At 59.6% G+C, this 22,114-nt stretch overlaps 1 protein-coding gene across 2 annotated transcripts in view; it reads left to right on the top strand.

Annotated features, from left to right (window-relative positions):
- Nucleotides 1-22,114, top strand: part of LOC310883956 (uncharacterized protein) — a 190,642-nt gene that overhangs the window by 35,512 nt on the left and 133,016 nt on the right. For both annotated transcript variants that reach the window (XR_014573964.1, XR_014573965.1), the window contains one exon: nt 15,019-19,731. The gene's annotated coding sequence lies outside the window, so the exon portion shown is untranslated. The remainder of the gene's footprint in view (nt 1-15,018; nt 19,732-22,114) is intronic.

Genomic DNA, 22,114 nt, shown 5'->3' with positions numbered 1-22,114 from the left:
GCAGTTGCTTCCCTCCCGTGTGTCCCCCTGTGTCACATGAAAATACATTTCCCAGGGGTGAAAGAAGCTAACTATCCAGCAAGCCGGTGCTCAGAGCGGGCTGTGGACCAGGCTGGCTTCGAGGAAAGCAGGTTTTATTTAGCCTGCAGGCCGCAGGGCAGGGCAGAAGGTCCCTCTTTGTATCGCCTGCTCCGACCTTCCTGCAGCACGGCTCGGGGGGCCGGCAGCTCCTCTGCTGCCAGGCTCGGCTCTCCCGTTCCCCGTGAAAAATGAACCAAATCTCTCAACTTCCGACTGAAACGTAAGATGTGAGATAAGTGTTTACTGAAGGCTCCGGCTGCCAAATAGCCTGGAGACCCTTTCCTTCCTCCTCTCTGAACAAGGCCGTCCAGGTGTTAACCGCCTCTCGGAGATGTTGCCTAGCACATCCTGGTCTGAAATGAGATTTTCACCTTTGTCAGAATGATTTTGAACCTTTGAACGACATACCAGCCACCGGCTTGGATCGAGTAATTCCGGCAGCTTCCGTACCTCCTCCTCCTGGCGTGCGTGGGGGCACCGGGGAGGCTGCTGGGTGCTGCACCCGGCTCCCAGGAGGGGAGGGAGCAGAAGGGTGGCTTTGGTGAGACGAGCCAGCTCCTTGGGGCCTTGGTTCAACATGACAAAGTTTGTCCTTGCTTAATCAGCCCCTCGAGCCACCCCGGTGGGAGCATTGGCTGGGTCATTGCTGCTCTTTTCCCCCCCTTCCTCTTTCCTTGCATCTTTCCAGCCCCGCTGGTGGCTCAGGCGGGGTGGAGGGGACCCCACAGTGGCTTTTATTTCACGTGTTGGGTATTGCTTTATTCCCAGCTCACTCCGGCAAAGCACCCGTCACGGATTCATTGCAAAGCCGATGACAATTTACTAATGTGGTGTGCGTGGAAGAGACGAGGAGGGGGCCAGGGGGCTGCCGGGGGGCGAGGTGGGCAGAGGCGTGAGCCTGCCTGCTGCTGGTTAATATCTGCGGTCGAAGTGCAAATGGAGCAGGCTCCAGCTCCGGTATGTTTGTCTTGGAGATTAAATCTGGAGAGCCCCCGGTCTCCAAGTCCATGCCGGGAAGAGCGGGGCGGGGGGCGTGGAGGGAAGGGGAGCGGAGCCCCGCGGGCGCGCACACCTTTTTAACCCCCTGGAAGCTGCCTGGAAACCAGGGCTTAGAGGGCAGACGCAGGTAGAGGGAGGAAGGGTGGGGATGTACGGGTCTTTGAAGCAGCTCAGGGACAAGACTGGTGCAGCCTGAATCGTTACACCTGTCTGTGGAGTTCCTGCAAGGAACCTCTCCTTGCTCTTTTTGCACCACTCCGCGTGGCTGCGGCCCCGTGGGACCGCTCAGAGCAGCCAGGAGGGTTTGCTCCGCGAGTGGGGCACCGAGCGGCTGCCCCTCGTGTGGGCTCAGTCCTGCCTCTCCCCTCGCTCTCGGGCATCTCGTAGCTTTTTCCGCAGCTCTGCCCCTGCCTGTCCGGAGGGCTGAGTCCAACTCTGCCTGCGGTCTTGCATCCCAGCCCCTTGCCGTGCTGGCCGCCCAGCACCATGTGCACCATCCGCCCCCATCCCAGCATCATGGGGGCTGCTCCCAGCACCCAGCCTGGGACCCCTTTGGCCGGGACCATCCCAGGCTGCAGGACAGCACCCCCCCAGCACCGAGCATCGTGCCCAGGCCAGCAGGAAAACACCGTGCCGAGCTCGGGGTTGCCTTTAAGGCCGAAGCGTGGGGCAGGCGGGCGGGAGGGAAAGCGTCTCCCCCGGGATCCGTTGCAGTAATGTTCCCAAACACTTCATCTTGTGTACAGTGCGTACTACAAGTGTTCCTACAGCGCTCAGGGCTGTTTTTGCAGTGCTGTTTATATAAGAGATCGCGCATGGTGCCTACATGCTTCTGGCACTTACAAACCCAGGTAGGCTGTGTTTATCCTGGGGATTGGCCCCAGTTGCAGTCATCTGGGGCTCAGCCAGCAGCGTAGCTAGACTGATATATATATTATTTAAAAAAGCCCTGCTTGTCGCGAGGCCAAGCCTGCTTGCCGTGCCGATGAAAAACGTGGCTTCGAGCAGTTTTACCCAGGCTGAACCGGTGGAGATGTGCCAGGGGGCAGGCGGGAGTGGGGGGACGCAGCCGCTCCTGCACAGCTCGCAAGAGGTGGCCCTCGAGGTGGCTGTGGGACCTCGTGGGCCTGGTCGGTGGGGATATGGCCCCTTCTCTGTGCCCTCTCTGGTCCTTGAGAGCCTAGCTGGTGGTCTGCTCTGGCACCCAGATGGGTTTAGCATCATCCCAAGGAGGGCTTCAGGGGGTTTTGAATGTCTGGAGACTGGGCTGGCTTTCCTTTTTGTTACAGGGCCTGGTGAAGGGATGCAGAGGGGATGGATTTCCAGTTCCCCCCTTACTCTTGTTGCTTGAGGTCCTGTGCGTTGCAATGTGGTTTTTGGCTCCTCTTAATGGGTAATGGGGTCGGAGTCTGTCTCCCAGATGACTGCCTGGTCCAGACCTAGACCTAAACCTGCAGAGCAGAGACCAGAAAGCTGGGAAACCATGGGGTCCGACCCCACACAACTTGTTTCATTGAGCCCTTCCCAGCATGGGATGGGTCAGCTGGGTTGCACGCGTATCACCATCAGTAAAAGATGGGTTTTCATGCATCCTCCCTTCCCATGGACCCAAAGGTCCCCAGCTGTCCCAGGAGCCCTTCCAAAGCCTCTCCTCGGCCTCTGTGTCCCACCTGGGAGTGCGCCCAGCAGGCCGAGGCCTGCGGCTGGCCTGCCCCACTCCTGCAGCCCTGAGTCCTCTTGTTTTGACCTAAAAGGGAAAATTTAATTAAATGAGATGTCGATCTCATCTGCTGGGAATTGTCCCTGTGGGCACCGTGCCCTGGACCATGGCCAAGGCGTGGGAGCAGGGGAGGAGGAGGAGGGCAGGGAGGAAGGCTGGGCAGTGGTGCACAGCCCGGGCTCCTCTCGCCTTCCTCTGGCTCCGGCCTGCCTGGGGGTGTCTGCTCCCCTTCCCTGCCCCGGGAATGGGGCCGAGACGAAGTCGTTCTGCCTTTGGGTTCCCCTCCCAACCCTGCTTGGTGCCTTCCACCATGAGGCACAACAGGAGGACGGGGTAAGCAGGGGGTGTAAGAGGCCCACCTGCACCCTGCAGCGTGCTGCTGGGGATGTCGGCTCTCGTGAGAGCAACCTCTGAAACCTTAACCCCATTAATTTATATATCGCACACAGAAATACATATTCGTGTTCCAAAATGAAGGCGATTTGAGGAAATTCAAACATATATAAACAGAAAGCATCTCTTGCAAGCTCTCCACATCCCCTGGGTGTTCAGGTCCAATCGTGCTGATTGCCACGGGGTTTGTCGTCGTGATGCTCGTGGCTGTGGGGTGACCACCCACTTGCTGCAGGGTGGGTTTCTTGGAGCATTGGCGGTATCTTGTTTCTGAGGAATGAGGTTGGATTTTAAAACAACATCAAGTGGGAGTAGCTGTAAAAAAAAAAATCATATTTTATGTCTGCGATCCTTCCGTTATTGCATGAAAATGTCTTTCTTGGAAGCTCTTTGCTGTGGCCCTGCCTATGCTGAGTGCCGTGAGCTGGAGGCAGGGCCCTGGCAGCCCCAAAGCTGCCTGCACGGCGGTGCTGAGCAGGGCCAGGATGCGACCCTGTGGACATGGGACGTCCGGAGAGGGATGCAGCAGCAACCAACTTCCTTTTGGGTTGCCCAAAAATGTGAGGGTACCGGGGGTCTCACTGCTGGGGGCAGGAGAGGCCCCAAGCTGGGCTGTGTAAAGGCAGGACCCCCTCGAGGGGTGCTGCGAGGAGGGGCTGCTCGGGGTGCCCCCCGTGGGCAGCCCTCCTGCAGGAAATGCCCCGGCTCCGGTGGGGAGAGCCTATTAAAAGGGAATAAGCCAATCAATAAATCAAGGCACCTGAAAAATGAAACCGAGGGGGTGGGAGAAGGGTTTCTCTTTTTTTTTTTCTTTTTTTTTTTCTCTTTTTTTTTTTTCTCCCCCTGGTCCTTTCTCAATTAAAGCAAACAAAACCGAACTGCAGAACGTGGCCGTGGCTGTGGGGGGCCGTGAGCTCAGAGGCTGGTGCTGGTGCCTGCGCGGTGGGCGCTGAGCTCAGGCACGGCCGCGTGTGCTTAAACGAGCCCTGTAAATTACAGCCGCGATACTGGGAGGTGTTGAAAAGGAATCAGTTATTCCACGGCTCGAGAGGGCAGCCCGGGCTCCTCTGGCAGGGGCGCTCATCCATTCTGAAGGGTGATTTTCTGTGAAAACCTGCTTTTATGTGTCTGTGACGTTGGCCAGCAAGAAGGGGAGATGTCGCTGCTTAGCCTCCATGGGTTCCCGGCCATGCGAGTGTAGAAACTCTGCTTCCAGCCCCGGTTTTAAATCCTGGTTGTCTTTTATGCACGGTCTTTGTTGTGCCTGAAAATGTCTCTCGGGGCGTGCGGCCGTGTGGACCCGCGTCCCTGCGCGCGGTGCAGGGCTTGGTCCTGCCGGGATGCATCCCAAGGGTCCGCTCAGCATCACCCCCTGCCAGGGCAATGTCCTCACATTTACGGACTAAATCTGAAGCTCTTTGTTGCTTTTGGACTCCTTAGCAGAGCACGTGGCACTCGCTGCCTTCATGCCCCCGTTAGTTGTGATGAAACACTGGGACACTGTCGGGGTGCTGGTGGCACTGCCTGGTGCTCAGACCTCGGCTTCTGGTGCCTTTTGGCTCTCCCCTCCCTGCCTTACACCAGGCCACGTCGGAAATGCCAGCCTGGTTTTGTCCTGGTGATCAGATCAGGGTGCTCTCTGCTGTGGTCTGTGCCTTAAACTGAACAGCGGAGTGCCTGGAATCACCGGGAAAGACGTAGAAATTGTACAAAAGCGGTGTCTCCCCCGTGGATGGCAAGCTGGGGCGGGCTGAGCGTGCCCTGGCACCGCGAGCCCCACCGCAGCAGCGCTGCTGATGTCCTCCGTCCACAAGCACAGCAGAAACGGCCTCTCTGCCTCAGGAAACCCCAAGGCTGGGGACATTTTTTGGATCCACGTCGCACTGGAGCCGGGCCCTCCCCGAGCCTGGTGCCCAGGGAGGAGCGCGGTGGGGCCGGGGCGCTGGGTCGGGCGCGGAACAAGGAGCTTTTCACTTGGCCGCTTTTTTCCTGACCTACATTTCTATAATCCTGCGTAAAGTTTAAGTCTCAAGCAGTTGGCCTTTTCCAATCGAGAAAGGGTTTCAGAAAAATTCCTGCCTGGTTCTAGGAAAGGCCGGGCTGAGCACGCTGCCGCCTGCCCTTTCCCCCAGGTCACCGCCGAGGCTGCCTCCGCCTGAGCGCGCTGTTCCCTTCCCTTTCTGCTGGGAACGCGCCCGGGGGCCTTGACACGAGTCCTGGGGGTCGCCACGTGTCCCTTAAACCTTCCCAATCCCAGGACCGAGTTTCGGAGCAATGAAGGGAAGAAGGACCCAGCTCCTCGCCAGCCTTGCACGGCCGCCGTCCCGGCCCCGGGGCTGGGGGAGCATCGGTGTGCAGGCGGCCGTGCGGGGCCAGCCCCGGCCCCCACCACATCCCATAACCCACGGGATACGTGGTGTGATGGAGGCGTTGAGGCCAGACAGTCCCAAACCCCACCACGCATGGCTCAGTTTCACTCGCAGAGTTCTCAGTGATGGGTTTGGGTTAGTGGGGGCTTTTAGACTAACAAAAACTTTGGTTTTTTTGGAAGTGTATTAGGAATATTTTTGAAAAGTTTGCCTTTTTTTTTTTTCCCCTGCGCTTTCAGCAAATTTGAATTAAAAGATACAAAGACCTTCTTACGCTTCTTCCCTTTCATTTTAAGCCCCTTGGAGCAGGGAGATGGGGGCTCTGTCACACTGCTGCACCTGATGTCCCCGTGGTTCGGGGACGGGGGGGTAACTTGCTCCCTGGGGGGCTTCTCGGGTGAGGTGGGTTTTTGGGTGGGGGCTTGGAGCGGGGGCTATTTTGTTCTTTCAGCTGAGTGTCCTCGGAGTGGAATGGACTGCAAGGCTCAGTTGTTTTGTGGCCATTTTTTGTTCCTCTTGCAGGGAAATCATTTAAATTTAGCAGTTCAAAAACAAAAAATAAAAAAAGAAATCCAGTTTTTATGCGTTACCACTTGAAAACAAAAGAGCAGTGTGTCCATGGCTCTGACTTCTGCGCTGATTTATGCACATACAGAATTTTTGTTGCTGCTCTCCGGCCTCGTGCTAAGCATCCAGGAGGGACAAACTGCCCAACTTCCCCAAAGGCCGCATTTCGGCTGAGGACACTTCCCGAAGCCTCCCACCCCTGTCTCAGCATCAAACCCTAATCCTGACCTGGGGGCCCGTCTCCCTGCGGCTGAGAGGTAATTTTACCTCTTGATCCGGCGCTGAAGTCCGTTGTGAGAATTAAGCAGTGTTTTGCTGTGCTAATTTACCGCCACGTATTGTATAATTACCTTCTTATGGGGCTGGGTGTGCTCTGGGCTCTCCCGCTGTACGCCGAGGCTGGCCGTGCTCGTGTCTGTGTGCGTGGGAGCGATGGTTTGGCACAGCCGCCTCCTGCTACGGCTGTGCTCTGTGCTCCGGGGCAATCACCGGGGGTTCTTCTTCTGGGAAATTTTCTGGTGCAGGGGAAGGGGCGGCGAGGAGGAGCGGGAGGGCAGAGCGGGGCCGCGGGCACGGGGCCAGCCGTGGTGGGGACGGATGCGTGGCTGCAGGGATGGATGCATGGCTCTGGAGCTGCCGTCGGGTGGCAAAGAGTGAAGCTCTCGCCGCTCCGGGAGCCAAAGCTAACCTCAGCCTGTTTTTTTTTTCTGGGAGAGAGATGCCGGGAGCTGGGGCAGCCCCGCTGGGGACCTGTCTCCTTGATGGACCAGGCGCCTGCGTGGCTTTTCCCTGCCTGCCACAGCCGGGTGGTGACGGCTCTCCCCGCTTGTCCCTGAGCTCCGTGTCACCTCTCAGCCCCGCAGCCACCACCCTGCGGGTTTCCCTGGAGGCCCCCCGAGAGCTGCAGCGTTGGCAGCCCCCCGAGCCCCCCGATTTCTAGCTCAGAGCTCAGCCTGGTGCCCGGTGCTGGGTGTCGCGCTGGGCTGTGCGCCGCCGCGAGTGACGGCGCCGGGGAGAGGAGGCGAGGGCTGGATCGTGCCAGGGCAAGTTCCCTCGCTCCTGGCTGAGGCTCCATGAATGTCCTTTGTCTCTGGTTCAAGCTCGTTTTTTTTTTCCATTGCGGTGCCGATGGGCCTCATCCTGATCGGCTGGGATTTGTGGGTGTTTTTCCCCTCCTGCAGCGGGGAAAGAAAATAAAAATGTGGTTCAAACCCGACTGCGCAACCAGCATGAGAGGGCGCATATTTCTCTAGGGGAGGCAGGATTTGGCCCGCTGCAGGGTTGGGAGCATCCTTGCCCTGCTCAGCACCGGTGCTTGGCAGGGGGGCTGTGGCTGTGTGTCTGTCCGGGAGGCCGTGGTCCTGCTGTCCCCCCCCCAGCCCTGCCTTGGCACGCTTTGCCAGCATTCGATGCGCCTGTCTTTGCACACAAAGGGAAGGGGGGAGCAGGAAGGGGGGGGGGGCACAGGGAATTAATCAGCTTAGGGTCAGCACAGGAAAAAACACTGCTTAAATTGGTAATCCCCGGGGATAGAAATCAGCTCAAGGCTGCATAATAAATGTGCAGCCCGGTGGTTTTTTCCTCCCTGCTCTCCCCAGCCGGGCAGGTGTCAGAGAGCAGGAGCTGGCGGGACGGATCCTGCCTCCAGCGAGGGCAGGACTCGAGTGTGGGTGCTTTTGGCACCCTTGTCTGGGGACGCTCCCTGCTGCGAAGCTTTCCAGAAAACATCCTGACCCCGGTGTGAGGACTTCGAAGTCCCCCGGGCGCTCAGGCAGGTTGTGGGCTGAACCCACCGCCTCCCTGCAGCCAGAGCAAGGGGGGGGCTTCGCGGAGCTTTCCCCACCCGTGTGCCAGTGCAGGGCTCCCAGGGTGAGGAGGAGGCTGCAGGTGTGCGAGGAGAGGGCTCTGCGCCCCTTTAATCCCCCTTTATCCTGGGAATCCATCCCTGCGTGGCTCTGCTCGGAGGCAGAGCAGCCCCGGGGGACGTTGGCAGAGCACTGGGGTGGACGTCAAGGTCACGGAGCTCCTGCTCGGGCAGCCCGAGGTGCTCAGAGCTGTCTGCGCAGCCCGGAGAGCTCAGCCCTCTGCTCTCCATCACGTGGACCCAATGCCCCTGAGGAGCCCCAGGGCCTCGGGATGGGGTCGAATCCTGGCATTAATGCACCGGGGCCTCTCTTGCAGTGCCAGCAGCCCCTGCTGCTCCTCCGCTGGAGCACGCGGCGGGTGGAGATCTCGCTCCGAGGAAAGCCCAGGGATGGGTGGGATCGTCGGGGGCTCCCGCGGGCGGCAGGGACCAAAGGCAGCTGCTTGGCAGCTGCTCGGCTCCTGCCCGCCCGCCGTGGGGGACCGCCGGAGTGCCGGCAGCAGAAGCAAAAATGCGGGGAGGTAAACAGAGTTCACGCTCGGGGAACATCGTGTTGCTGCTTAGGCCCATCAATCCATCTGTCAGAGGGTTATCACTTTGGGGATGCTTTTAATAAAGGAGCCAGAACTGTCAGCGGGTGCCAGAGCCTGCGTGAAACCTGCCTCCAGCCTCTCCCGAGAGCTGGTGTTTTCCGAGCCCTGACATCGTTTTGTGCTTCCAAAATGAAGGAGAATCAGACTTGCTTCGTTCTTTCAGCTGCCTGTCGGTCTCAACGTGACACTTACGCTGCTTTAAAGAAAGAATGGACTTGTTGCACTGGGAGGGAGGGGAAAAGTTGCCAGGGAGAGCCAGGGATGGAGCCCCGCTCATCCCCCCCAGCCAGGGGGAGTGGGTGTGCAAGGAGAAAGTTGCTGGGGAATTTTCTGCTGGGGAGGGAAAAGGTGCATTTTTATTGCTTATTCTGGGGTGAGTGCCTGTGTGAGATCTCGGCGGGTCGATTGGGGCTGGTTTTTGGGGAGGAAACCCGCACCTGTTCCCGAGAGCGATGTCCTGGGCTGCAGCAGGTGCCGTGCCCTGAGTGCCTGTGGCTGTGGTGCTCCTGGCGGTGCTGAGAGCATCCCAGGGGGCTGAGCACCTCCGTACCCAGCTGGCAAAGAGCAGTGGCTGTCTGGGACCTGTGGGACACATTGCAGTCCCAGCCTTTCCCTTTTGTTCCTCCACTTTGAGACCAGGAGGTTGCCGCAGCGCTGGCAACGGGTGCAGGGTGCGTTCTGCAAGCTGGGGCTGCCGCGTCTCAACGCTGTCAGTTTTTTGGGGGTGTCGGATCTTAGAGCAAGCTCTAAGCAATGAATACCCTTCAATTCTTTTGGGGTACGTAGCCAGGAGCAACGGAGGGGGGGGGGGGTCTCCTGCAGCCTGACCCCACGCAGCGGCGCCGAGCATCCCCCTCCGCTGCGCCCCGGGGGCAGGGTGGAGCGCCCAGAGGAGAGGCGAGCGTGTGTTTGGTTACGGGCGCTGTCTTCCCGTGATTCAGGGCGCTGTGCGGGGTGTCGGGGCACTGACTCACCGGCAGGCGAGCAGCAGCTCCGCGGCGAAGCCGACAGCACCTGTCTGGGACGCGGTTATTTATTAACGCCTTCCCAGAAAGGGCGGCATGGGAACAGAGCGCCCGCTTCGCTTCCTCTAGCTGAAGGAGTTTTTAATGACAGCTATTCGGAGGCCGGCCGGGATTTTGGCGAGGCCTCTGCATCCGATGGTTAACTTGTTAAGTGAAGATAATCCCTCTGGAGGGAAAAGCTCTGGGATTTGGGGTGGCTCTTGGAGCAGGGGGCCCGGTGGCTGAACGAGAACGCGTTTGCGTTGCAGTGGGGCCGTGGGGTTGGTAGCAAAACCCCAGGGGGTGCGGGAGGGGCTGCCCCAGGGAAACATCCGAGAGGCAGGGCGGGGAGGTGGGTGTCCAGCGAGGGGAGCGGCTGGGGAGCTCGATGGACCCAGCGTTCCCTTCCCACCTGTGGGCTTCTCCCTGCGTCGCTCAGATTTCGGGTGGGACCGATCCGTTTCAAGGGTGCTTTTCCCGCTGCTCCGGGTGCTGAGCTTTCATCGCGTGTGTATTCACGGAGCGGGTGCAGCGTGGGACGGGGGGGCCGTACAGGCTTTGCTAAGGGCTGGTTGCTGGTGGGCTCCTGTTCTCCTTGCCCTGGGGGTCTCGGTGGGATCCCCGGGCTGGGGTTCAGGGCCCCTGTTGAGGTCCTTGCTGGAGGAGAGGATGGTGCTGGTGGGTCACCCCTGCACCCCCACACATGCGCTGGCCTGGGCTTCCCCCACCCCACGGTGGTGGTCCATGGCCCTGTGCCGGCAGCCGAAGCGTGCCGTTTCCACAAGATGGAGCTGTGCGATGCCATCCACGGCTGGGCCAGACCCGTGGGAATCGGGGGGTCCCAGCTGCCCAGGGTGGCCGCGGGTCCTGGGGGCCGGCCCCAGCCCTCCCTGGAGCCCTGTGCCACCCCCTGCGGCGGTGCGGGATGCGGGATGCCCCGACACGCACCGTGCTGGGTTGTGACACGTCTCACAGCACTGCTGGTGGAGCAGGCAGCAGGTCAAGAGCTTTCCCCCAGGGGTCCCCAGGTCCCACACCAGGTCACCCCCCCCGGTTGTCACCTCTGCACGTCCCCTGCCACAGCGTGGCGGAGGAGCTGGAGGGACCCGACGGGGTGTGCACCTGGGGCTGGGGTCACCCTGCAGCGGCGCTGAGCCCCCAGGCAGCCGCTGCAGCAGGGAGGTCGCATCCTGCAAGGGTGCAGGGAGGGTGCACCCAGTGAAGCTGCAGCCTCTGCTGCCGAGTGGGCTCTGGGCTGAGCCCGCTGTGTTGGTTCACACACAGCCCGAGCACGGGCTGGTTCACAGCGCTGCCATCCGAAAATAAATCCTGGCACGTGGACACGGAGCGGCCGGGGGTGGTGGGGGGGGATCGCTGCTGGTACGAGGGGGCCTGGAGGAGACGGGCGGGAGGGGAGGAGGAACGGGCTGCAACGGGTCCCACCTCCAGCAGGGACGTGTAAATGAGCAGAGAATGAGGGACAGAGAATGAGTCCCTGGGCAGCTGCAGGGTCGCATCCTGCTCCTACGTGCCTGCGGGTCGCTTGTGCTGGGCAGGCCGTTTGCAGGAGGTTGGGCTGCTGCTGGGGTGCTGGAGGCTGGCAAAGCTCGGGAGGACCCAGCGGGTTGGCAGGCGAGGGCTGTGACTCAACGGCTCTGTTTCATCTCTCGGATCTTTTGCTTTTTTTTTTTCTTTAATCCACTTGCCTCATTGACTTTATTTTACAATCCGTCGCTGGGTTCACTGAAGAGCACTTTGGTCATTAAGCACGTCGGGGCATGTGAATAAGCCTCCGTCTCTCAGCTTCCACGCCGGGCTCGAAGCGCTGGCCGGGATGCGGCGGGCGCAGCAGAAACCCGCCTGCGTTGCTCCACGCCCCCGTCCTCCGCCACCTCCACGCTTTGGAGGTGTCGGTGACACAGCCCCATCGCTTTGCACGTCCTTTAACGTCTCCTGGCCCCCCTTCCCCTGCACTGACCCGGCCTCTTTAGACCTTTCCTATCTCTTTCCAGGGGTTCGGGGCCGGGCTGAGCGCTGCCTGGGTCCAGGTGCGGGACCCGACGCGACGAGGTGCTGGCACGGCTGTGCTGGGACCAGTTGCTGCAAACAGGCTCTTGCTCTCTGGCTGCATTTTTCTGAATCCAGCCCAGCAGATGGGAAGTGTTTCGACAGTACAAGTGGAACTGGGGCATGTCTGAGCAGGGCGAGGGGTCTGAGGGAGGGACACCCGGGAGAGGGAGCAGCAGGGAGGTATTTCCAGCTGATGGGAGCCGAGCGAGCCATAACGTGAGCGCTGCCAGAATCGTTTCCCTGTCTGTTGGTTTCCTTTCCTGTTTGGCTTTGCTGCCTACACAGTTTGTGCTCAAGATGTCTGGAGATGCGACGCTCTCATCCTCTGGAGCCAAAAGCCCCAGTTCTATTCCTGTGCTTTGCTCCTTGCAAGCCCGTGCCGGGGGGGGGGCCGGGGCAGGCGGCAGCTCCCCGTACAGAAACACACCGCTCATCATTACTGCTGTAATTCTGCCTCCTCCTCTGTTTGCTCTGGACAGATGTGCCATCCTTCCCGGGCTGCCGCTGAGCGTGGAGGCAGCCCCGTGCCCTCGTTCGGTGCCTGACAGCTCCCCTGCTCTCCTCGGGGGGTTCAGTGGGCTCGCAGAGAGGAGAAAACCAGAGCGGGGCTGCGGGGAGGAGCGCGGGGCTCGCCGTGGGTGGCCTGGCTGCGCCGCTGCTCGTCCTCCCGGGGCCGGAGCGGTCCAGGGCTGAGGGAAGCAGATGATGCCTCGCCGGGGATATTGAGGGTTGGGGGTTGCAGCCGGCCCGGGGAGAAAGAGAACCGCACCTGGGACGTTGCCCTCCGTGGAGGTTTAGTGCTGAGGATGTGCAGATGGTGGGGAAGGGGGAAGGCTTGTTCCGAGCGGGGTTTGGGGTGGTCACCAAGGCACGGGGAGGACGGTCCCTCAGCAGGGTGCCACTGGGACAAAACGAAGTGCTGTCATCTGCTGTGTGGTTAAACTGGGGCACCTGCATGGCAGCGAGCCTGCCCGGGCTGCATTTCAGTGATCCACACGGTGAGGACAGGCTAACGTCCCCGATGTGGGCAGAGACAAGGACAGGAGGACGTCCTGCAGCAGCCACCAGGGCAGGACGCCCGATCCTGTTCTCAGCATCTTCATCTCCGTGGCTGCAGCAGATGCGGCTGCACGGGGGCTTCTTCATGGTCCCATGGGGCTCCGGCGGTGCCCCATCCCGCAATGTCCCCATCCCGCAGTGTCCCCATCCCGCAGTGTCCCCATCCCGCAGTGTCCCCATCCCGCAATGTCCCCATCCCGCAGTGTCCCCATCCCGCAGTGTCCCCATCCCGTGGTGTCCCCATCCCGCGGTGTCCCCATCCTGCAATGTCCCCATCCCGCAATGTCCCCATCCTGCAGTGTCCCCATCCCGTGGTGTCCCCATCCCGCAATGTCCCCATCCCGCAATGTCCCCATCCCGCAGTGTCCCCATCCCGTGGTGTCCCCATCCCGCAATGTCCCCATCCCGCAATGTCCCCATCCTGCAGTGTCCCCATCCCGCAGTGTCCCCATCCCACAGTGTCCCCATCCTGTGGTGTCCCCAGCCTCGCTGGCCGATGGCCTCTCTGGGGAGGGGAGCGCATCAGGAAGCGGCTTTGATCTCCGGCGCTAACACCTTTTCAAACGAGCCGCACGAATGAGCGCCCTCCTGCCCTGCCCTGGCTCGGGCCGGGCAGATAACACATCAGAGCCTGCGCGCAGAGCGGCGATAGCGCGGCTTTATGGAGCCCTGATTGCTGCCAGCCACGCAGCTCGCTCACCGGGACTTCAAACGCAGCGCTGTACCTGCAACGCCCTGGGCAAAGAGTCCCGAGCCGGGCTTTATGCACCCACGTCTACATGTGTGCGTGTGCGTCTACGCCCAGCGCTTGCTGACAAATCTTTTTGCCCCGTCACATCTTTGCGCTGGCAGCAGGGTGGCTTCGGTGGTCCTCCTCTGGGATGGTGCCGTTGCGCCGAGGGCTGGACCCTCGGGACCCGCTCGCTCCGCACGTGCCGGTGGGCTCTGGGTGCCCCTGCGGTGCCACCGGCAGCACCGGGTGTGCTGACGGTAAAGCCCCGGAGGTGCCTGGGCAGGCAGGAAGGATTCGCAGCCGCTCTCCGTGTGCTCGCCAGCAGCGTGGGAGTTAACGGTGAAGTGGGGGGAAAGCGGAGGAAAAGGGCTCGGACCTCCCCCTGCCCTCCCCGCCGCCCCCCTCGGCTGCTGCGATTTCACTGAGGCTGTGTATTGGCCTCGGGAGAGCCAAGCTGGGTAACACCACAACATAAACAGAACATCTGGAAGCTCTTAAAGGGTTTTATTTTTTAACACATTTACAAGAGCCAGGGACACTTTGCAAACTCGGAGACACTGCGCTGCTTCTTTCCCCCAGAGCCGACTGTCAGCCCGGCACCGGGGGAAGGCACCGGGGGCTGCTCGTGCCCCTGTGCAGCATTTCTGGGGGCTCGGTATCTCGGCCAGGAGGTGCCAATCCTGCTTGCACGTTCCTTGCGAGGTCCAAGGCTAACAGATGATAAGTGCTGCATGATAAGTGAGCAGAAAGCTCTTCCCTTCTTCCTGCGCACCCCTAGTTAATGTTGGAGCGGGCTGGGGGCTTGGGCAGGGTTTGCCTGGTGGACAACCTGTTTAATGGTCTTGTGGAGGGAACGGGGAGAAGCAGAGGACAGCAAATGATGATTAAGCTGCCCAAGTGGGCAAAGAGCTTGTGTGAGCCAAATAGGAGCTGGTTGTAACATACTTAGCAGTGGAGTTTGGGTCCTCCAGCGCGGCGCAGCTGATCCGAGAGACTTGTAGGTGGGGAGCCTGTGGACAGGGAGGCCAAACGAGCTCCATCTCCGTGCTGGTGACAGCATGTGCTGTCAGACTGTTATCCATCTCCGTCTAAAGGGCTGCAGCCTCCCTGGCCTCCTCCAAGAAGCTGCTCCTGCCGGCCCCGTGCAGCGCTGCAGCGCGTTATCGGCCGCTGGCACACAAGCACCAGGAGCAGCTTTCCCTCCCTGTGCTCTCCCCGGTGCTGTGGCTTTGTCGGCCCCATGGAAATTACCGTTTGATTGTCTTCCATCGGCCCTTGTCTGTCTCCTACTCACCCTTGTGCTACACGTGGCTGTTGGGGCTGCAGCGGGTGCGTGCAGGCCCTGGGGGTCCGGGCACGGGGAGGGCTCCAGCCTCTGCGTTGCTGCCGAATTTCGGGTGTGATGCTGAAGGTGGCTTTGCAGAGCGGCTCTCCGAGGGGCTGGTGGGTGTCTCCCCTTCTATTCATCCCTGCAAAGACTTAATTTGCTAACAAAGAGGGATCACGATGTGCTTCATCACGCCCAACCGTTATTCCTCCCACTAACGCTGTGGTTTTCCTTCGCAGGGTCCGTGGTGACGGCTCGGGGTGCGGGCACCTGACAGGGGAGCCACGGCGCTGCCGCAGGGACCGCGGCCACGCAGCCGAGGATGGGATGCTTCAGCTGCGAGCACAGAGGGAGGAGAAGCAGAGGCAGCACGACACGTCTGGCACCCAGCAGGGGAGCAGGGTGCACCCGGGGCCGTGGCGAGCTCCTGCACCCGGCACCGGCCATGGGAACAGCCCCGGCGCAGCCACCCAGCGTGCGCTCGCTGTGACTCACGGCCCCGCTCGGCGAGGGGTCCTCCCGCACTGACCTCGCTCCGCTGGCTCCCACGCAGGGCAGAGATGACTGAATTACTGCTCCCCGCTGGGCTCTGCAAATTCTCCTCTTGGCCGGGCGGCTTCCAGGCCGGATACGTGGGGCTGGATGGCTAAGTGCCCTCAGGTCAAACAGTAGCTCCGATTTTTCCCCTGTGAAGGACCAAGCGCTTGCCCGGTTCCAAGGAAGCAGCTGTGGAATTTTATTTTATTTTTTTTTTTGTACCCCTCTGCTCTTCCTTCTGACTCTTTTCGTGATCTTGGGCTTTTCAGGAGGATGGTTGGACCCAGCCCGCAGCACCAAGTGCGGTCTCCTGCAGAGGGACGAAAGCCTCCGGAGGAGCCGCGTGCCAGGACCGAGGCGGCAGCCTCAATGCTGTGGGTTTGGAACTGTCTGGGAGAGTGTTCCCTTGTGTCACCAGCATTGCACGGCCGTGTGTCACCCATGGGGGTGCCCGCCTGGTGCAGTACAGGAGTCGCCGGCTGCCCCCGGGGCTGAGCATCCTCCTCCCTGCCACATCCCCCGTGGGACGAGGAGGGGCTGGGGGGGGGCACGGGGCCAAGCCGCAGCGAGGGGAATGTCAGGACGGGGAAAAATGTCACCCCCAGAAACAATTAAACGGCTTAATAAAATCCTTCGCCTCTCTGAGTGCTCGCTGTTCTTTTCCGTTTGCCTTGGCTCAGCCACACTTACATCATGGCCCTATCGCGGGGCTGCCGAGTGGACGGGTTTGATTGCACAGGAAACCGGTGCTTTGGCAAGCTGCTCTGCCCTGGCGAAGCCAGGCCAAGAGTTTCATGTCTTTGCTTTGCAGAAAAAATTCTTCCCCGTCCTTTCCCCCTTTCCTTTCTGCAACCCTCAACCATCACCCCCCGACCAGGCAGGCCACCCCTCGCATGCCTCCTGCTCCAAAAGTGAGATGCAAATTAATTCCCCTTCGGTCATGTTGTTTCTTGTCCACGGACTGTGTGTTCCCTCCTGCCCTGGAGAGCTGATGTGAAGCACTGGAAGGTGCCGTGTGGAAATGTAACATAAAAAAGATATTTATGTAATGGAAATCTCCTTTGATTTCCATTTTTTTTTTTTTAAGAGTTATGTCTTCATTATAAAAAAGATGCCCTTTCATCTCAAAAGCACAGTAGCCTCAGGCGCGTGTGTGAATGCGTTGCGGTGTTCGGCTGCGGTGGGGAGATAAATATTTTAATTAATAATTTATCCAGATTTATCCGACCTCGAACTGGCTGCTGTAGCTGGGGGGGGTCTCTGCCTTCCTCTGCACCCCGGGTGCCCGCTGGACAAAGGGGCAGAAACCTGGGCAGAAACACACAGCCTTGGGTCCTCCGAAACCAGCACCCAGCTCTGAAACACCTCGGAGAGCTTTAAGAACGGTGTGATGCCCTTGGGTGAGAGAACAGCAAAGGGCAGGGACGTAGGGAACTTCGCTTGGCGTTTGGTTTGGTGATGATGGGTAAATGGCGACGGCAAATCCATTTGCATCAATGAAACCTCCCCGGAGGTGCAGGAAAGTGCACCCAGGAGCGGCGGGTGGCCGAGGCGGCGCTCAGCCCTTGGTCTGATGCTCTGCCCCTGGAAGTTTCTGCTCCCAGGGAGACGAGGCCGTGCCCCAGGCAGCAGTGAGCAGAAACAGCCCAGGGCAAACCTGGGGGGGGGGGTTCCCATCCATGGGGCAAACCTGGATTTTTGTGCTAGCTCCGAGAGCCATTGTCACAGCTTGCTGGGGGTTTGTAATGTCCCTCGCCTGCTAAAAACAGCCTGGGCTGTCTGAGGAGACAGCACCCGCGGTTGCCCCCGTGCAGGGAACGCGCCAGAAGCGATGCCGGCTGGCGTCACGTTGCCACGAGCAGGATTTCCTGCACCTGGCCTCGCCAGGGATCAAACCCCGCTGTAAGCTGTGTGCGAATCACCGCGACGTCCGTGTGGCAGAGCTGAGGGGCAAGGAGGCTGAATTCCCCCCAGGGAAGGCAGAGAAACCCCCGACCCTGTGCACCCCGGGGATGCCGTGGCCGATGCTCGCGACGCCCCCGGCCAAAAAGAGCCGTGCCCAGGGGACAGCCGCCGCGTGTGACTGCATTTCCCTGCAGTGGGTTGCAAATCATTTGCATCGCTGCTGGGGGAAATCCGCTTTTGGGATCCTTTGTCAAGGCTCTTCCCCGCCAAGGCTGCCCCTCTGTCGATCCCAGCCCGTGCGGAGCTGCCGATGGGCGCGGGTGCTGGGGGGGGGGGGGCTCAGCGCCCGGGCACGGACCTTTCCGAGCTCATAACTAATATTGACTTCAAAGGCTGTTTGCCTTCGGTGTCGGTCAGTCGTGTAATTCCAGCTTGTTTAGAGACGGCGAGCAAACAGAGAGCCAGGCCGTTAAAAAGGGGAAGGGTGTGGGAGCTGTAGTGCTATTTACCTGTGTAACCAGCAGGAAAACCCGCCTGTCATCCGTGCGAATAAATACAAACTGGAAGCACGGATAAACCCGCGGGGATTTATTAGTTTGCTTTACCAAACGCAAATATTCAGGCGAGCTGGCTCGGCCCAGGGGCTGCCTTTTGCCTTTTGTGCGCTGCAGCGCCTGGCGCCTATGGGCGCTGATAAGGGCGTGCGCTGCGCTGAGCCAGCCCTGCTCAAGGGGGCTCTTTTGAAATGTTTCCGTCTCCCTTTTCGCTCAGGCCTGATCCTGCGAGGGGCTGAGCGCCTGCTGGGGTCCCCGGGTGCGCTCAGCACCAGCACGTGCAGGTGGGAGGGATGCTGCGGGCCGGCCTCGAGCAGCGTGAGGCCGCTGGGGTCTGTGCCACAGGGGTGCAGTGGTCCTGCCCCCGTGTGGGTTCTCCAGCGGGGGCTCACACCGGTGGGCAAGGAGCGGGGAGCCCCCAAACCCGTGGGGCATCATGCCCCGGTGCCTCTGGGCAGAACTGTGCGTGGTTAAAGACATCCTTCTCCACCTCCCTTTGCCCAACGGTGACGGATGTTGACTCCTCTGCCTCCCTGCAACAGCAGTGTGCTCCAAAGGAAGCTGAAAGATATTTCCTTTGTGTTATTTTTTTTTTTTACCTTTTTGGAAGTGCAGCCACCAGCCTGTGGGGCTCGCCACCAGAAGCCGGCGGTGATGGCAGGAGGGTGCTGCGCTGCCTGGGTTTGCTGTGCTCCAGCCGCCCCGGCCCCCACCCGAGCACCTCCCTACAGATCTGCTGCGTGCCCCGGGGCAGCTTTCTGCTGGTGGCCGGATCTGTAGGTCCAGCCCGGAGCTGGCAGCTGCCCCCTGTGCTTATTTTCCCAAATGACACTCTCCTGCCCCATCCGGGAGGCTCTTCATCCTTCTGCTTGGAAAAAGCAGGAGCGGAGTCCAACGGGGATGCAGAAGGCTCGGGGGCAGCGTGTGGTCAATACTGTTTGCTTTGGTTTGAATAAACACAAGGTTAGAAGCCACGAGCTGTTGCAGGTAGGAGGAGGGGAGGCTGCCCCCGCTCCCCCCATTTGCAGTTTTCCATTCCCATCCCTATCTCTGCCCCGCTTCAGCTGTCCCTGCAGCATCTGGTGCGTGTTTACAGGCACTTCGAGATGCTCTTCGAGCCGTGAGTTTTCCTCCGGGCCTCGTAAAACCCATCTGCTCGAGCCGCTGGCTGGCTCGGGGGAATTTCCAGGCCCTGCTCCGGTGCCGGTGCTGGCGGCGCGCGGGTTTGGAGGCTGCACCCGTGGGGTTTGCACAGCCCCGGGGCCGGGCTGGGGCTGCAGGCGTGTGCAGGATGCGGCCGGCGGGGCTGTGCTGGGTGCTGTGCTGCTCCCGGCTGAGAGCCTGGGGGCTTCCAGGGGGTGCCAGTGGGACAGGGCAGGGCGGCTGGGCTTCGCTGGGGATGCGTTTTCCCACCTTTCACCTATAAAACTATTTTTTTTTTATGTGTTAAGGAGGGCACGCGCGTTACCTCCCTATCAGAAAATGAAGCTTTAATGGCCAGATCTGAAGCCTAGTAAAGGGGAGCCTTTACATTAACTCATCTGGGGCCGGGCCAGAATTTCTCCTGTCTTTCCTCCCATGCATTATTTGGGACTTCTTCCTCCAGGCTCCTCCAGTCTCTCCCACACGACCATTTGTCTCATGAACGAGAGCGGACGATTTCAGTTTTTAGAGGCACAAACCAAGTGAACAAACCCAGCGTTGCCCACACTGCACCCCCACGGAGGCACCGGCGCTCTCCATCAGGCGGCACAGCTGGGGAGAACCCAAACCCCTTCTCCCTTGGGTGCATTTTGCAGCCCCTGCCCACGAAGTCCCTGCCCTGCTCAGGTGCACCTTGTTGGTGACTGGGGGGGGGGAGCGGGGCTTCACCCCTTAAATTGAGCACGGAGCAGCTGCTGCAGTTTTTGGGGCTTGCTTTTGGAGAAGCTGCTGCTCTCTGGGCTCTTCTGGCTGGTGAGTTGGTTGAACTTGTTATTTTTTCCTCCTAAAATGCTGGGTTTTGTTGTTAGCTGCCTTGTAAGGGGAAGAGGAATGTGGTTAGCTTCTGCGTCTTGCTGCTGCTGGAAGAAAGGGCAGTGGTGAGTGCACCGGGGGCACAAAGTGGGTTAAGCTTGGTCTGGAGCTATCCAAAAGGTGGGATTTGTATGTGAGTCTGGGGGCCTTGGTCTTGCCATGCTGGAATTTTCCCCTCCCATCCTCAGAGGGAAAGTTCTGTTGTACGTGGCCAGCTGGGTTGGGACGGGGTCTTGTGTCCCCTTGCCACTCCTGTGTAAAAGCTTAAAAAGTTGGGTTTAACTTATAGTTTCAGGCTTTTAGATCATAAGACAAAACAACAAAAAGTTGTGTGGTAATTTTTATGGCACGTGAGAAGGGTAAAGAAGGCTTTTGAATTTTTTTTTAAGCTCTTGGGTCTTTCAAGACCAGGTGGGAGAACTGTGGGGCAAGGTAAAAGCTCTTTGAGACAGAGGCTCTCACCTGTGTGTGCTCAGCACCAGGGATGCTGGGTGCCTACAGAGCTCCCTGGGGCCATGTTATGCAGATGACTGTGATTAATAAGACTATTTATCATTGCCAAGTAAATTTGAGGCAAGCCCTACCTGCAGAGGCTTTCTGTGGGGCAGTGCCCTTGGTCTCTGCAAGGTGTCTTTTTGGGTTGGGGTGCAGAGAGTTTCCCTGGCTTGTTTAATCCTTGCTGTAGCAAGGCACACCCTTGAGCAAGGCTCAGCACCTGGGGGTGATTTTTTTGCCCTCCTGACGATCCCCCAGCTTTCTGAGCCGTTCTCAGAGCCTCCCTGCAGGTGTCCCTTATTTTGGTATCAGTTACCTGCCCTCTGCAGAGGCCGAGCTGTGTGCACGTGCTGGGGCTGTGCAGCTGCAGCGGGATGCAGGGAGCCCGAGCTCCTTCTGCTGTGCGAGGAGGTGGTGTCGGGGCGGGTGGGTGAGGCTGAACCTCTCGGGTCCTTGCGTGCTGCTCCGGGCTCCTGGACTTGACTGAGGTCTGCGTAAGCCGCAGATAAGCAGGGCTGGGGTTGCATGCCTCAGCTATCGCGTCGATGGGATGTTGCCAAGGGATTTAGCGTGCGAAGAGGGCTGAACCCGGGAACAAAATAGCTGATTATTGTTTTTCGTTCTTCAGACAACACAGCTGAGCAAATCCAAGCCCGCTGTCTGTTCATTAAGGGCCTAATCCTCTGTTTTCCCCTGGAAAAATCCTTTCCAGGAATCCCGAGATTTTCTAAGCAGGACCAAGCTTAGGAAATGGAGGCGAATGTCTCCTTCCTTTTACATCAGGTATTTCTCAGCTGTTTCTTCCCCTTCTCCCTTGTCCACCCAGGCTTCATTCATCTCTCCTACCTTCTGCACAGGAGTTTCTCTGGGGAGGTGCCTGGTCCCTCGAGAGCGATGGGCTGGGCCGGTGTCCTGCCAGGGACAGGCTTGCTTTTTAGCTGTCCCTTGGGCACCTCTCTCACTTCTGCCTTGCCCGTGGCTTTCTTGAAACCTGTAACAATATGTTTGTCAAGTTAGGAGGTGGTGTGGGCTGGGACCTGGGCTGCAAAAGGTCCCTGCCCTGGCTGAGGCCAGCCAAAAGGGCTGAGCAGGGAAGGGGAAGGGTGCTCTGCTCCCACTCACCTCCCAGTGCAGTTTGGTGGCGCTCGCAGTGTTCTCTCCCCCATCGCCTCTGAAAATAATCAGTACAGGCAGGTTGCAGCATTGCTGTGGGGATGCCTCTCGTTTATTTTAATCCTAACGTGCTTTTCTAGGGAGATTCTCTCCAGTCGTGTTTTTAATGTAACCCTGCTGGGTTTTAGAGCCTTAAGTACCATGTGCGGGCTTTGGAGCTGGCCCTGTAGGCTAAAGCAGAGGGTGCAAACTGGGATAGAGCTGAGAATCCCCTCCAGGATGCTCCAGGGGACTGCAGCCCTGCCCTCCCCCGGTACCTGCTGAGGATGCAGCCTGGCAGCACCACCGCGAGTCCCCCTGGTTGGGGTGGGGATGCTTTGGGAGCGCCCCTTGCAAGGTTCACGTGGGGACTCGGTGCGTGCTGCCGTGCATCCCAACAAATCCCTTCTGTGGAGGCAGCAGCAGCGTCGGGGGTGCCTCCAGCCCCAATCCCGCAGGAATGTCGATTAGCCCCAAAGCTGCTTGGTAGCAAATTCTCCAAGCTAAGCTTGTTTTTTCCCCCCCACCTCTAAGCCTTCGTGTTTCTGTTGCCTTCAAGGAGAGGAAATTCTCCTGCTGGAAATAACTCCCTCTGCTCGCTTCTGGTGAGCAGAAGTCAAACCTTGCCATCAGGACAGGGAGCAGGAGCCTTCAGGTCGGGCAGGCTGTTCCTGCA

This window comes from Anser anser, assembly GCF_964211835.1.
Source record: "Anser anser genome assembly, chromosome: 19".
Lineage (NCBI taxonomy): Eukaryota > Metazoa > Chordata > Aves > Anseriformes > Anatidae > Anser > Anser anser.
The sequence above is the reverse complement of the archived record's forward strand: the minus strand, read 5'-3'. Positions and strand labels throughout refer to the sequence as shown.